Source organism: Saccostrea cucullata, unplaced genomic scaffold, assembly GCF_032062105.1.
Source record: "Saccostrea cucullata isolate Sc308-1 unplaced genomic scaffold, CSIRO_AGI_Scuc_v1 ctg618, whole genome shotgun sequence".
Taxonomy (NCBI): domain Eukaryota; kingdom Metazoa; phylum Mollusca; class Bivalvia; order Ostreida; family Ostreidae; genus Saccostrea; species Saccostrea cuccullata.
The window spans coordinates 112,385-127,291 of record NW_026924640.1 but is presented as its reverse complement, the minus strand read 5'-3'; the positions used below and the strand labels follow the sequence as shown (position 1 = coordinate 127,291).

Here is a 14,907-nt window from a genome sequence, read left to right as displayed (position 1 = left end):
ATGCAGAACGAAGTGGCGTAGGGCGTGGTTCATCGACATGTTTAGCCATTGTAGATGATATGAAATCACAGAAAATAAGAGTTGGAGAGAGATTTGACAGTGTGGGAAACGAGGTCATCAAAGAAAAGCCATCTTAGATCTTGTTTTTATAAGATAAGTATTCATTTGAGAATACAATTGATCAGTTTTTGAATAAGTAATAAATTAGTGATAACAGGGTTTGTAATAGAGAGAATTTGAAAACAAATACATGATTGTATTAAATTTTGAGATTCGTTAATTCTAGTCAGTATATGATAATAGAAGTTATTTCCAGAAATAGATAATTTGTTTTGTAGAAAGATGGATTTGTTAAAGGAAGAAAACTGGTGTTTCTGAAAAGCAAAACAAATACGTTACGTTAATTTATTTTATTTTTCAATTAATACAAGTATAGAATTTATAAGATATTATATTTGCACTTATATCCAATTAAATATATTTGCTTATCATTTTTAAACGTACGAAATGCATCAGCATTATAACATGGACATTTCCTGAGTATACAAAATATCGATAAATTAAAATTGTTTGAATTTATTTTTCAATTTCAGTTTCTTGCCATTTTGTCAAATGTGCTACTAAAATGAAAAGTTTTAGATATGTTGAAGAGAAAACAGTATATTCTTATGTTTCAGATGGTTACATGTTGGGGTTGGTATCACGATGAGTATAATGAAGAAGGTGATTTTAAGATCTCCAGAGAAGTACGGTAGATTTTTTCTTTGCGTTTTATGCCAATTGAAAGTTAAATTTAATGCGGACTCCATCACAATGGAAAAGAGAAGCATTTCATATTCTGATCTTTGAGTATAATAATTCGTTTCTCGATTTATTTTAGATCATTCAATCATGAATCCTTATAGTAGAGTATGGGGTATAGATAATTTTTGTTTGGTATCTATTAACCAAGTATATGTATTAATGACATATAAATTTTATGGAAGAAAACGAGTTCTACTTGTTTTATGATTAATGCAGGACAGGTACGGCTTTGCGAAAGAGAATTAAAGGTTTAGAATATTTGCATTTTGATTTTCATTGTAGTTAAACTAAGGTCTCATTTGAATTATCTACCTAGAATTGAAAATCAATTGAGTATTAATTTAAAAAAAAAAAAAAAAAAAAAATCAAGATGGTATAAAATATTTATAGGAATGATAATTCTGCAGTATTTGCAGTGTTGTTAATTGGCTTGATTGAGTTATCTAGAAAAACAGATCTAAGTATTTAGTTTCAATTCTAAAAAGTTTTGATAACAGAAACTAAATTTTGTCGGTTTTGATTTTCGAGTAAAAAGGAAATTTTGTCAATGAATTCTAATTTTAAAAATGATTCACCAAAATTGAATTAAATTTTTTCTGAATTTTAATTTCATGAGTTGTTTTGGACAATTTTCGTGTTTGGTAGTGTTTGGAAGCTTTGAATTTTGATAACGTTGATATATTTCAATTTATGATGAAATGATTTAATGAATGTTTATTAATTGGCAACCATTTATGGAGTATTTATTTTATTGAAATTAGTTTTCAGTGGAAAGTGGTTTCTATAATACTGTAGCTATTCAAAATCTGTTATTTTTTAATTTGAAACAAAAATAGAATATGAGCGGAATTCCAACTCTAATCCAGCTTAAAATAAAATATTTTAAGGATGTTTATCATAACACATCTGTGATGTTTGGTTTTTGGCGGGATTGATTTCAGTAGACAATGAGAAGTACAGAAATAGTCAGATGAAAATTAATATTTCTGTTTGAAATAATATTGAGTTGGGTTTGAATTTGAATAACTTTGGCACAATTTAGCGTATCATGCTTTTATGAATGTTTTCCAACCACTTACATGGTATTGTCATTTGGCAATTTATTAAAGATTTTTTCATTATATTGCTGATACAATGAAATAGAAATTGATTGGATTCGAATGCTTTGCACATTTTATCATAAAATGATGTTATGTTATAGATGTTTATCCAACTACATTTGTGGTGTTGCCATTTGGCGAGTTGGTTAAAGTAGAAAGTGGGTTCTTTATCATACGAGTTTGAATTTATGGATGTTTGTCCAACCACATATGTGATGAAGCCATTTAGTAAGACTGGTTTCTGTAGCAAGTGTTTCTTGGTATATATTAAAGTAAAAGTTTATAATTTTCATGAAATCAAAGAAAAATTTGATTGGAACTTGAAGTATTTTGATAAATTTTTCACATAGTATGAATTTATGGATGTTTTTTGAACCGTATTGTGGTGATGCCATTTGGCGAGTTGGTTGAAGTAGAAAGTATTTTTACATATAAAGTACAGTAAAAGTTGATAATTCTGATGAAAATAAAGTAAAATTTAATTGGAATTTGAACTTTTTGATAAATTATATCATAAAATGAATGTATGGATTTGTATCCAACCACATTTGTGGTGATGCCATTTGGCGAGTTTTTTTTGTGTAGAAAGTATATTCTACATAAGTAGTAAAAGTAAAGGTTGATAATTCTGATGAAAATAAAGTAAAATTTTATTGGAATTTGAACTTTTTGATAAATTATATCATAAAATGAATGTATGGATTTGTATCCAACCACATTTGTGGTGATGCCATTTGGCGAGATTTGTTTGTGTAGAAAGTATATTCTACATAAGTAGTAAAAGTAAAGGTTGATAATTCTGATGAAAATAAAGTAAAATTTTATTGGAATTTGAACTTTTTGATAAATTATAACATAAAATGAATGTATGGATTTGTATCCAACCACATTTGTGGTGATGCCATTTGGCGAGATTTGTTTGTGTAGAAAGTATATTCTACATAAGTAGTAAAAGTAAAGGTTGATAATTCTGATGAAAATAAAGTAAAATTTTATTGGAATTTGAACTTTTTGATAAATTATATCATAAAATGAATGTATGGATTTGTATCCAATCACATTTGTGGTGATGCCATTTGGCGAGATTTGTTTGTGTAGAAAGTATATTCTACATAAGTAGTAAAAGTAAAGGTTGATAATTCTGATGAAAATAAAGTAAAATTTTATTGGAATTTGAACTTTTTGATAAATCATATCATAAAATGATTTTATGGATGTTTATCCAACCACATTTGTTTTGATGCCATTTGGTGAGATTGTTTTCAGTAGGAAGTATTTCTACAAATAGTAAAGTAAACGTTGATTATTTCGATGAAAATAAGGTTATCATAACTTGATTATCAAATGGATGTTTATACAAACACATTCATATTTTTCTTAATTTAAAAAAAAAAAAAAATGATTAGTGCAATTCATAAATTTTGAACTTAATGGTGGAATTTTGATTCATTTTATCATTTAATGATAGTATGCATGTTTTGCTAGCCACAATGATGATGACTTTGATTTTTTTTAATATAGATTAAGAGAGAGAGAAAAAGAGATCCTATACATATTTACTAAAATATCAGAGTTACAAGATATATGTATCTATCAGTTTTCTAACATCAAATTTGTTCTTTCAGGTATTATTGGTTATATTCTTCTTGCGTTTAATTCAAGCACCATGAGGTATTAATCGGTGTACCAATAATGACAGAGTTTCAATGAGGCCAATATCCAAGGAATTGACATGGGATTCAAGATAATTCATAGGAATGTGTATTTTGTGCTATTTTGATATTGGATGATGATTATACTTCTGTGTATAACTGTGTCGAATTCATTTGATATATTTGAAGTCTTCTTCCCTGGGACTTCACGATAAATCGTATGGTATGCGTTGAATTTGACTTGAAACTATACTCAAAACTCAAGTGCAGCAAGCATTTATCGATGTATGGATAGGATGTGTGCATAACATCAAGACTTTTACAATCAGACTCACATGGTGATTTGCGTTATGGATTTTCAAAAGACGGCGGTGTATTGAATTTTTTTTTAAGGATGGATATACATGTATTGATATTTTCCCGCGTTTCGCTAGTATAGCGGGAAAATGTTGTATTAATGACAAGATGTTTATACGCATGTTGTGTGGATTGGTCAGAGAGTGACCAATAGAAATTGATTTTGAGGTGTAGTAGAGAATTGGTTTTTAAGGGTTGGTCACTTCTAGCCGCCGACTTAAGCGAGCAACAGTTAAATTTTTTAAATTTATGTATAAAGGGTATAAGTGAATATATTTATATACATACAATTATTCGATTTTTTTTTTCTCTTAGGGTTTTATTGGTAGGTTGTGAGGTCCGTCGCAACATTTTTTGCATCCAGCGGCACTTGGCAACGGACACAGGTTTCTAGAGTTTTTTTAAAAATTATTTTTATCTCTAGTTTTTCCTGGCCGGCCCTGATGCTTTTCATGTTTATCACAAAGAATATTTTAGAATTATAATAGATGCAGCAGTTTTGGGGGATTTTGATGTTTTTATTTCTCATACACAATGTCCTGTGTTCTATATATGTATATTGATGTACTGTTAATAAAATACGGCGTCCAGCGCACGCACGACTGGCTGTCACGCATAGAATGTTGTTGTTTGTTTGTATAAAAGTAATGGAGTGAATACATGTATTTTTTTTTTGGTGATTATTCAATTGTTTTCAAAACATTTTATTGGAAAATTTCTGTAAAATTTTATGTATTTATTGTTTGAAATATTGAATGACTTATGATTTAAATGAATTTTGATGGATTGAATTTAAAATCAATGATTTTATACTTCATTTTCCCGTTCTTTGTATTTAGAGCTACTGCGTGTCGTTGCTATGTCCAAATGGTGTGTTTGTTGTTTATTGTACTTTCATTTGAAAGTAATGAATGGATTTAGAGTAGAAATATGATTTCTTTCGTTTGAGGAACGAATTAGACAGAAATCAATTTCTACTTGGTGTGATAATGAATTACTTTTTCGGAATTACAAGGTTTTCATTCGAATACCTGGTGTATATCACGTGGTTCTTTAGAACCGGTCTCGTTAGCAAGGCTATATAAGAGGTGAATAGTGGTTTAAATACCAGTTTAGGACGACACGTAGAGCACGATAAAGTTTAAATTTTATCATGATTTATTCAATCCAACATAAACTTGTATATACAAATTGATTTTCATATTTTGCATATGTTATGTACACTGCACAAATAAAGCTACTGCGTGTCGTTGCTATGTCCAAATGGTGTGTTTGTTGTTTATTGTACTTTCATTTGAAAGTAATGAATGGATTTAGAGTAGAAGCCGTGACATCTTCACATTTTGAAAATTTTTATTTTCCGTTGTGTTCAAAGTCTTGCATTTAGGATAATATTGGATTTTAATCCCAAGAAAACTATTAATACATCGATTTCCAAGGGCACGGAAAATGGTTTTCGTGGGTGAAATAATTCTGTTTAATGTCATTTAAATTATATTTTATGATTTACTTGCAGTCTGTGTCGTCCGTGTGGTGCAGAGGTAGAACGTCCATACGTCTCGGCTTCGAATCCCAGTGTTAGACGTGAAGACCGGTCCTTTGGATGAGGCCGTATAAAGTTCCGTTTCGAAATTAGTGTAGGAAAGAAAAGGATTCCTCACTGTTCAGTGGCCTTGATTGGCAAGTATAAAAACAAATGATAATAAAAAAAAAACAATCAGACAAATGAAGTTTTTAACAGAATCGTCATATCCTGGTATATAAATACTTGAGATAATATTTCTTAAAATAAACATGAAATGTGGCGATAATTAACAGAAATCATGCTCAAAGTCCACTGTAACAATACAAATTGTGAGCAGATGAAACACAAACCTCTGAGCGCAACTAATAGAGATTGTTCTATCTGACGTATCCGTATACGTATCTGTATCCGTATCGAGATATGAAAGGCATCTCGATCCCGATGTCTAAACCATCTGGTTAAATTTCCATTGCTTAATTCATGTCTAGTTTTTAACCTAATTCACAAAGAAATGATATGTAGTGTGATATTTTTAATAAAATGATATCAGTTGCTGTACACGCCATATGCAATATGTCTTTTTTTCGGGGGGGGGGGTTAAAAGTTTAAAAATAAAATTAGAAAAACAAGTTTTTTTTATTTATTTAAATGTGTGGAAAATCTCTCTCTCTCTCTCTCTCTCTCTCTCTCTCTCTCTCTCTCTCTCTCTCTCTCTCTCTCTCAATATTAGGGTATTCATTTTTCATTCTTGAAATAACAATTACAAGAACACGACATATCCCCAGTAATACATACACGTAATTATATATACAGTTAAACATCTTTTTTAAATACATGTAGTTGTACATTAACTGGGAAAGATTTAATCATAGTGCAAAACAAATGTGTATAGGGGATTCACTGACTGAAAATGTCCATCCTCATTTCCTTTTTTTTAATCATCTTCTATGCCATTTATTATCACGTATTTGATGGTCATAGTTCTCCAGAAAAAATTGAACAGCTGGTAATTCTGGAGCAGTTTGAATACACTCCCTAAATTGTAGGTTGATAGCTGTATCATGGGCGTTTGAAGCAAATAGAAAGGGGGCTAAATGAAAGTGGGGGGGGGGGGGTGCTAAACAAACAAAAAAATGTAAACCCCAATTTTAAATACCTATACATTATGTCTATATTTCCAAGAAAGTGGGGGGGAGGGTATGCCGCCTTCCCCGCCCCCCCCTTTCCCGGTTCCGACGCTTATACGTATCCAGGGTTTCAAGGAGCTTGAGAATTGACTATGTTCAATGTCCAAAAGTGTTGCGTTTAAACGCTATAATTGTAAGACTTGATTGATAAAACACTTGTCGATAAAGGGGGGGGGGATAATTGTTAGGTTATCATGTATCTTCCTCTCTTAATCTATTCTTTTTGCATATTAACTTCTTTTCATGAAAGTTACATGATAATATCAAATTTTATGTAAGCGCATGTTGAGGTATAGACTTCGAAACTGGGAGGGGGAGGGGGCTTAGTGCACCCCCCCCACTTTATTTGCAAAGATGGACATAATATATGCATTGAACATCGAGGCTTAGGATAAGCCCCTAGCTTCCCCGCTTTCAATAGGCACGTTGTATTTCAGTTATAGAAGAGTAAGTGGGAGTGTTTGAAAAAAAAATGGTATGGTAAAAAGTTCGACCCCCCCCCCATGCACACACTCACATACACAATTTTTTTATGGGTTTTGGAGAATGAACAATTTTTTTGCTTGTCAAGGTGTTTCAGAGCTGAATTTTTCTCTCTTGCAATTAGCCCCACTCCCTACTTTCAATTTGCTTCCGATGCCAATGTGAGGGGAGGGAAAAGGAGGGAGTTGAACTGGCTATTCAAAGCATATACTCAATACTTGTAATGGTACTGAAGCGAATTATGAAATCAATTTGAAAACCCTCTTTGAAAATGGCTTCAGAGTTTTATCGACCGCGTTGATGATAAGGTATTTTGAATTTCAGTGTGTGAGAAGGGGGGGGGATCTGTTATGTCGTGTAATGTTATATGAAAAATACAGCATAAAAATAAAATATCGTAATATTATGAGAGAGGAAAAAGAGAAAGGGGATTTTGAAACAAAATGAAATTAATTTTAAAACAATATTATTAAAACAAAATATTTTACACTTCCTTTTCTTTTTTGTTCTCCGAAATGTTAGAGGTTTACTGCAGTTTAGTATTTTTAATGGAAAAATTGCCATTTGCTATTTTCAAATGCATGATTGTGTTTTAATTAACCACAAACAGTGATGTTCATTGTATTAAATGGTTTAGACATCGGGGTCGAGATGCCATTCATATCTCGATACGGATACGGATACGTATACGGATACGGATACGTCAGATAGAACAATCTCTAATGGTGACTGTAATAGAATTTTTTTCATAAAAGAATTTTGTTTCATAAAAATAATAAAATGTAGTCAGTTGTCAATCAGAAGTTGGAACCTACTCAGAGGGGTACAATGAGGACATGGACCGATTGGCTTTATCATATATATGTGCATATTAAAGTAAAATGGAAATAAAAACGATGTTGTTTTATAGAAAATGAACTTTAGAGCGTAATGAAATTTTCCAATACTAAAAAAATGACAGTTATTCAATATTACCCCTTTCGCCTTGAAGTCACTTTCGATGAATGTGATGACTTGCACAATTGGAAGGCTATAATGGTTTTATCTTTATCAATAAACGTTGGTAATATTTATTTATGATAAATATATTTTGGCATATTTATTTATGATAAATATATTTTGGCAGTTACTGCCCATATATATATATATATAATTTCAAAACAAAATGAAGAATCGGTACAGTTTTTGGTATATTTAAAAGTAAAAATCCAAAAATATCACAAAACATTTACTGCAAGCGCTTTCGCCATGTTCGGCTCTTCAGGCAGTTATACAAATGTCAGGTAGGTTACCTGGTAACGTCAAAAGCATAAAGTTCATTGTGACGTCATAATAGATGTAGGTAGCGTTAAGTTGGCGTAATTGTTAATGTACAAATCTTGCACTAACTTTCACACATTATACAAATGAAATTTCAAAATATAAAATATACAGTATCATTTGCGATTAAGTTTGGGTTTAAAGAGGTTGATAAAATAGTCTTCTTTTGCCAAACGTAAATTTTCGTTTTCATTTGGAAGTTTATAAAAAGGGAAAATCTTAAATATTCCTTTGCCACATTTTGCGAAATGTTCACAACACGGTGTATTACGCACACTAGGGTCTTTAATTTGTTGCTTGTGCACACGAACCCTGGCATTTAATTTTCCCGTTTGTCCAATATAATATTCTTTACACGTCGGACAGATGGCACAGTAGATGACGTTTTCCGATTTACAGTTCATAGATGAGTTGGTTCGAATTTCCATTCCTGATTTAAGTTGGATTTTATTCCCCTCTTCTAAATATGTACATGTTCCGCATCTCGGATCTCCGCATTTTTTAATGGTTGGAATTTCCTCCTGTGTTGTAAAACGGGCCTTGGTCAACAGTTTTTTAAGACTTGGTGCTTGTCGTCGACTGTTATGATATCATTTGGCTGAACTAAACTTTTCATGTTTTCCGATTGTTCTAAAATGGGATAAAATCTTTTAGCGTCCATAAGGATGTTTCTGTTCCTTGGGTTATGGGTAACTACAAAGGCTATTTTCCCGTCATCATCGGTGTCGTCTATATGGCGTGGATTTCTTAGGTCCTCTATTGGAATTTCGGATGCCTTTTCTATTCCAATGTTTATTAGATCCAATGGATAATTTTGTCGTCTTAAATATAGTTTTAATTCTTCCAAACGTCTACATCGTAGGGTTTCATCTGTAATAATTGTACAAATTCTCCGTGCTAAATTAAACGGAATATTACGTTTTGTGTGGGATGGGTGGCACGATCTAAAATCCAAATATTGGTGCGTGTCCGTGGGTTTACAGTACAAGTCTGTAGTTATACACGATCCATTCTTTCTAATAAGAAGATCTAAAAATGGAAGTTCCGTACGACTTTTTTCTATAGTAAATTGTATGGAATCATGGAGGTTATTTAGAAGTGAATGGAATTTAGTTAAGTCTTCTTCACTCCTGGTCCAAAATATGAAGCAGTCGTCTAGGTAACGTTTCCAATTATTTTTTATGTAGTTAGCAAAGTCGACATCAAACAGTTCAGGTATTTTTCCATATAGTTGATCTTCTAAATATCCCATCACTAAAGTTGCGTATGAGGGAGCAACTTTTGTTCCCATGGCGGTTCCTTTTATTTGTAGGTAGAACTCATTGTTAAAATGGAAATGGTTATTTTCCAACACTATCTTCAGTCCTTCTAAAATGAATTCCTTTGGGAATCGTTCATTTATAATATCCGGATGTTTGTCTATCCAGTAACTAACTGCTTCCAGTCCCAAAGTATGTGGGATATTTGTGTACAAACTTGTAACATCAAAACTGACGAGAATAGTGTTTGGGTCTACATTTTGGGGAATATAATTCAGAAAATCCATATCATCTCTTACGAAGCTGGGTAATAATTTGCATAGTGGTTTCAATAAAATGTCCAATAAATTACTCAGTCGTTGGGTGCTTGATGCAGGTCCAGCGATGATCGGACGTATTTTAAGGTCAGCAGGTTGGGATATTTTTATATATGCGTCATCACAATTTTTTACAGCTTCCTGGATCTCCTTAGATTTGTGGACTTTTGGTAATCCGTAGAAATTACTGGATTTCAATTTTATGATTTCGATTTTAGGACCACGCCAACCTCAAAGAACACGGAAAAAACAAGCAACTTTCCGTTTCAAGAGTCATTAAATAATAAATCAACAGGTCCCAAAATTATTAATCTCTCAAGCAGAGATTTAAATAATATCGAAAAAGAAATATTATTCAGGGGATTAAAATTTACGCCAACAGGGACAATGTGGACTTAATTGCAGATACGGATGAATTTTGTCGCAAATTACGTTTAAGAGAATATTTTCAAAATTCTCCATATGATGATGAATCCCTTGTTAGAAACAAAAAAGGATTTAGACCGCCGATAAACAGAGACAAACATTTAGAAGAATTTATAACATGTCTTAAGTCTTCTGCTCACTCTAACAAAGAAGAAACGAGGACAAAAAGTAATATATCTAAATCCCAACAAAATGCAATACAGGATCTACGGAATGATTCATCCATAATCATAAAAGAAGCTGATAAAGGAGGCGCTGTTATTATTATGGACAAACCCCATTATAAGGAAATGGTACTGAACGAACTTCAGAACTGTCGGTTTTATAGAAAATTAACAGCCAACGAAGATCGTCACACAATGCTCAAGGTTGAGAAATTAACTAAAAAATATGCCGATAATTTAACAAAGAATGAAATTGATTTCTTAACTAACTTTGAATTGAAATCCAGTAATTTCTACGGATTACCAAAAGTCCACAAATCTAAGGAGATCCAGAAAGCTGTAAAAAATTGGGATGACGCATATATAAAAATATCCCAACCTGCTGACCTTAAAATACGTCCGATCATCGCTGGACCTGCATCAAGCACCCAACGACTGAGTAATTTATTGGACATTTTATTGAAACCACTATGCAAATTATTACCCAGCTTCGTAAGAGATGATATGGATTTTCTGAATTATATTCCCCAAAATGTAGACCCAAACACTATTCTCGTCAGTTTTGATGTTACAAGTTTGTACACAAATATCCCACATACTTTGGGACTGGAAGCAGTTAGTTACTGGATAGACAAACATCCGGATATTATAAATGAACGATTCCCAAAGGAATTCATTTTAGAAGGACTGAAGATAGTGTTGGAAAATAACCATTTCCATTTTAACAATGAGTTCTACCTACAAATAAAAGGAACCGCCATGGGAACAAAAGTTGCTCCCTCATACGCAACTTTAGTGATGGGATATTTAGAAGATCAACTATATGGAAAAATACCTGAACTGTTTGATGTCGACTTTGCTAACTACATAAAAAATAATTGGAAACGTTACCTAGACGACTGCTTCATATTTTGGACCAGGAGTGAAGAAGACTTAACTAAATTCCATTCACTTCTAAATAACCTCCATGATTCCATACAATTTACTATAGAAAAAAGTCGTACGGAACTTCCATTTTTAGATCTTCTTATTAGAAAGAATGGATCGTGTATAACTACAGACTTGTACTGTAAACCCACGGACACGCACCAATATTTGGATTTTAGATCGTGCCACCCATCCCACACAAAACGTAATATTCCGTTTAATTTAGCACGGAGAATTTGTACAATTATTACAGATGAAACCCTACGATGTAGACGTTTGGAAGAATTAAAACTATATTTAAGACGACAAAATTATCCATTGGATCTAATAAACATTGGAATAGAAAAGGCATCCGAAATTCCAATAGAGGACCTAAGAAATCCACGCCATATAGACGACACCGATGATGACGGGAAAATAGCCTTTGTAGTTACCCATAACCCAAGGAACAGAAACATCCTTATGGACGCTAAAAGATTTTATCCCATTTTAGAACAATCGGAAAACATGAAAAGTTTAGTTCAGTCAAATGATATCATAAACAGTCGACGACAAGCACCAAGTCTTAAAAAACTGTTGACCAAGGCCCGTTTTACAACACAGGAGGAAATTCCAACCATTAAAAAATGCGGAGATCCGAGATGCGGAACATGTACATATTTAGAAGAGGGGAATAAAATCCAACTTAAATCAGGAATGGAAATTCGAACCAACTCATCTATGAACTGTAAATCGGAAAACGTCATTTACTGTGCCATCTGTCCGACGTGTAAAGAATATTATATTGGACAAACGGGAAAATTAAATGCCAGGGTTCGTGTGCACAAGCAACAAATTAAAGACCCTAGTGTGCGTAATACACCGTGTTGTGAACATTTCGCAAAATGTGGCAAAGGAATATTTAAGATTTTCCCTTTTTATAAACTTCCAAATGAAAACGAAAATTTACGTTTGGCAAAAGAAGACTATTTTATCAACCTCTTTAAACCCGAACTTAATCGCAAATGATACTGTATATTTTATATTTTGAAATTTCATTTGTATAATGTGTGAAAGTTAGTGCAAGATTTGTACATTAACAATTACGCCAACTTAACGCTACCTACATCTATTATGACGTCACAATGAACTTTATGCTTTTGACGTTACCAGGTAACCTACCTGACATTTGTATAACTGCCTGAAGAGCCGAACATGGCGAAAGCGCTTGCAGTAAATGTTTTGTGATATTTTTGGATTTTTACTTTTATATATATATATATATATATATATATATATATATATATATATATATATATATATATATATATTAAAGCACAAAGAAATTCACTTTCACATGGATACCCACCACTTCCGCCATAGCCCGGGGTTGAACTCTCGACCTTCGGAAACTGTCTCCTAGCAGTGCAGGAACAGCGCGCTTGACCGCTCGGCTATCTAGGCAAGTTTAAAAACTTGCTTTCGATGCCGATGGAATTCTCGCGGCGCTGCCTTACACTACACGGTCATTGAGAATAGAAGTGAGATACAGTTATTTGGACATTAGTTTTAACAGAGGATTGTTACCAATACATGTTGTAATGAAATTAATTATTATTTATAAAGCACAATTTACAACAACTCTTAAACTAACATAACTGCCCTAAGTGAAGAAATATTAATAAAGAAAGGTAACAAATGGTAACAATCCTCTGTTTAAACTAATATTTTCTATATTAATATTTTCTATATTAATATTTCTTCACTTAGGGCAGTTTCTTTGTGCTTTATATATTAATATTTCTTCACTTAGGGCAGTTATGTTAGTTTAAGAAGTAAAGCATTAGCGCTTTCATTTAAAAATCTTCAGATGCTTTACAATAAAGTTTTTTAACTGTCACATAGTAACGCCTTCTATGACGTCATAATTAGCGGAACGTAATACAGTCTCTATGACGTAATTCTCCCAGCAGTTATTACGGGAAAGTCAAACAATGCTATTTAGCTTTGGTTTTAAAGTAGTAATAAAGTGTTTTTCTTTTTCTCTTCGTTGAATTGGTTTCCAGACATCTTATAGAACGGGAAAACGGTAAATTGTCTCTTCCCGCATATATCTAAATGTTCACTAAGTTTAATTTGTCTGTATTGCGTGTTATTAATATGTTGTTTGTGGACTCTTACCCGAGCTCTCAGTGTAGTGCTAGTTTCTCCAATATAAAATTCGTTACAACCCGGGCATGTTATGACATAGATTAGGTTCTTAGTTTCACAGGACATGTCAGCATTTACTGTGAAATTTCGGCCCCGGAAGTCGTAGCTGGTTCCCTCCAAAATATAGTCGCAGCTCCCGCATCTCGGGTCATTGCATTTTGTTACTGAACAATTCTTTTCCTTGAAACTGGATGTGCACAGAATTCTTTTTAAATTTTTAGCCTGGCGTTTGCTATTTATAAATTGAACATTTCGGTAAATTGCGTTTGTGTTCTCATCCTCCTTTAGTATCAGGTTTAATTGTTTTACCACTGGTGTTAGGTTTTGGTTTCGTGGATTGTGGGTATGAACAAAAGGTATAATTTGTTTTTCCTTCTGATTGTCACGTGTCGTAAGTAGTTGTGTTCTTTCATAAGACCTAGCCTTTTTTATACCATCATCCACTAGTCGTCTAGGGTATTTACGTTTCACAAGAAAAGATTTTAATTCCTCTAGTCGTAAATCCCTTGTGCTTTCCTCACTTACTATGGTGCAAACTCTTCTTGCCAGATTATATGGTATCGCTCTCTTAGTATGGTTTGGATGACATGAGCCGAAGTGTAAATACTGATGTGTATCGGTGGCTTTGTAGTATATATCCGTAGTTATCCTTGTGTTCTTTTTCTCCACTAACACATCAAGAAATGGTAATTTTTCATCATTCATCTCTAAAGTGAATTGAATATTGGAGTTTAACCCGTTTAGTATTTTGTGAAATTGCGTTAATTTCTCCATGTCGCCGTGCCAAATAATGAAGCAATCGTCCAGAAATCTTTTCCAGTTTGTTTCTATCAAATCAGCAAATTCTTCTCCCCATACTTTAATAAGTTCACTTTTAAGTAACGTTTCAAGGTAGCCTAAAGTTAGGGTTGCATATGTTGGCGCTACCTTGGTACGCATTGCCGTGCCTTTGGTTTGGATGTAATGGTTTTCGGCAAATGCAAAAGTATTGTTATTAAGTACTAATTTCAATCCTTCCAAAATAAAATCATGTTGAAATCTGCTGTTGATCATATCCGGATATTTTTCCATCCAAAACTTTACAGCCTGTATTCCTAAATCTGTCGGTATATTTGTGTATAAGCTCACAACATCAAAGGTAACCAGTTTTGCATTTTGTTGACATTACTGGGGAGGTGGTTTAGAAAGTCGAGATC

The 14,907-nt window shown here is 32.8% G+C and overlaps 1 protein-coding gene and 1 long non-coding RNA gene across 2 annotated transcripts in view; one reads left to right on the top strand and one right to left on the bottom strand.

Moving 5' to 3' along the window:
• LOC134266925 (aquaporin-8-like) overlaps positions 1–14,907 on the bottom strand; it is a 123,555-nt gene that overhangs the window by 14,512 nt on the left and 94,136 nt on the right. The gene's annotated exons all lie outside the window — the stretch shown is intronic.
• LOC134266920 (uncharacterized) lies at positions 557–5,177 on the top strand. Its single transcript, XR_009992068.1, has 2 exons — positions 557–751; positions 3,567–5,177. It is a non-coding gene; the product is annotated as an uncharacterized LOC134266920 (long non-coding RNA).